This window comes from Eleutherodactylus coqui, chromosome 7 (assembly GCF_035609145.1).
Source record: "Eleutherodactylus coqui strain aEleCoq1 chromosome 7, aEleCoq1.hap1, whole genome shotgun sequence".
In the NCBI taxonomy this organism is placed as follows: domain Eukaryota; kingdom Metazoa; phylum Chordata; class Amphibia; order Anura; family Eleutherodactylidae; genus Eleutherodactylus; species Eleutherodactylus coqui.
Genome location: NC_089843.1, coordinates 201876170 through 201878398, shown reverse-complemented (window position 1 = coordinate 201878398; position 2229 = coordinate 201876170). Strand labels below are relative to the sequence as shown.

At 44.5% G+C, this 2229-nt stretch overlaps 1 non-coding gene across 1 annotated transcript; it reads right to left on the bottom strand.

Moving 5' to 3' along the window:
• Window positions 1–437: 437 nt before the first annotated feature.
• On the bottom strand, window positions 438–631 carry LOC136573986 (U2 spliceosomal RNA). The gene has a single exon (XR_010786177.1). It is a non-coding gene; the product is annotated as a U2 spliceosomal RNA (small nuclear RNA).
• Window positions 632–2229: the final 1598 nt, after the last annotated feature.

The following is a 2229-nucleotide window of genomic DNA, read 5'->3' as shown; positions in this document are numbered from 1 at the left end:
CCCTCAAACTATAAAGCTTCATTGATAGCATTGGTTTACAATGTGGGGAAGAGAGACTTTATGGGCCCCCTAGGGCTCCGGGCCCCAGGTGCGACCGCACCCCCTGCACATACACCCATGACCCGAATACGTGGAGCATACAGAGGCAGGCTGCCAGGATACGCTGTGCCTGCCCGATGTTTCCAACTTGGCTATTAGCGCAGCGGTAGGTACGAACTATAGAGTGCGGCTGGCATATGAACTGCTGTGTGTTGTTTTGCTTCCAGTTGTACCTGTGCTGTGCACAGTGGATACAATGTTGCGAGCTCCACGGCAGCAGACGGGCTGAGTGTCAGTCAAAGTGCTGGTTTGTTAGCAGCAGCAGAAGAAGCCACAGCTGCGCTGCACCTCTTGCTCGTCGGTTTTGTTTTTTCTGCTTTTGGAAACGGTTGTAGGAAAGGGGGTGCACCGGTCCTGGAGGTACTGCAATACCAGGTCAATGCGTGGAGTGGACAGAGCAAGCTCTTTTTCCAGCTCCCTGTTCTAAAAATCCATTTAATATATGGTCCCCAGATAGGGGACGTATCAGATATTAAACTGATAAGAACAGATTTTTTTTTTTTTTTTTTGATAAACCATAAGGTTTTTATTTATTCACAACATAATAAATCCAACACATTTATACAACAGAAATACATTACAAATCATGACAAATCAACTAATTGTATCCATTTTTTGACCTTCCATATTCCTTCCGCATCGACTCCATCCTTTCTTTTGTCCCATAAATAAATGAAGTATAATTTCCCCAATACCATTCGCACGCTGTCCCTCTCACTTACATCCTTCCTCTTGAACACATACACATTCCTTACGTCCCACAGCACTTCCTTCACACACGCCATAAACAGCCACAACAGTCTCTCTCTCACACTGCCTCTCGCACCTAAACCAAACATAACTAACTCAAAGGACATGAAATTAACTCCTGTTATTTCCTTACATAACGGACCAAGTCTCCGCAGCACATTCTGTGCATGGCTGCAATTCCAAAATAAATGAACCACATTCTCACATCCACCGCACCCCTCTCTCGGACATCTCTCACTCCTCACCAAACCTCTCACACGCTGAAACTCTCGCACCGGTAACACACCATGCAGACTCTGCCATACAATCTCACTCTGCCTATTGCTCATCCCATCCATTCGCACTTTCTTCCACACTCTCTCCACATTCACTCTGCTAACAGAATTAATATCAGACACCTCATCCTTACTCTCAATCATTCGTTTCACCATTCGCTTATTCTTTAGTATCTTCACTTCACAATCATCCAACTCAAACTTCGCAACAAAGCATACCGTCCATTCATACCACTTGGGGATCTGGAAAGCAACTGGTTTCCTTAAATCATATTCACACCATTTCATGCGCACGAACCATCTCCCTGCTAGGTACCGCATCATACACGCTCCTTTTGTTGTCTTTTGCAACATGCTCAAAAGGAAGACTATACTGTTACATCCAAAGTATATCTCTAAATTTGGAAAGCCCATTCCTCCTCTCTCCCAACTCTTATACACTACCTCCCTCCTCAGACGTTCCATTTTGGACCCCCAGAAGAAAAGAAACATGACTCTGTTCAGCCTCCTCTGACCCATGTATCCCGGAGGAAAGACTAATGCCACATATAAAAAAATGGGCAAAATTACGCTCTTTATTATTAAAATTTTGCCTATCATAGTGAGGTTGCGTAATTTCCAAAAATTTAACCGGTTCTCCACCTTCTGTCTTGCCTCCTCCCAGCTCTCTTCCCCCTTTAAATTGTTGTTAAACTTAATACCTAAGATTTTAATTGGCCCAGACACATTATTTAGACCTATATCTGCACTCACTCCAGTCTCACCAAACACCTTGCACTCACTTTTATCCCAGTTAATACGGAACGCAGACGCACCACAAAACACAGACACTAACAGCTTCACTCTCCTCACTGCACTCTCAGACTCACACATCACACACACATCATCCATATATGCACATACCTTTAGCTCTCTGCCATCACTACCTGGGATGTGGATCCCCCTCACCATCTTATCCTGTCTTATTAGACATAGTAACGGCTCCATGAAAACTACAGCCGACAGCGGACACCCCTGACGCACACCAGACATCACATTCACTCTCCTTCCAACCTTCCCATTCACCAACATACTACTATAAATCCTTTCATACAGACTCCTCACT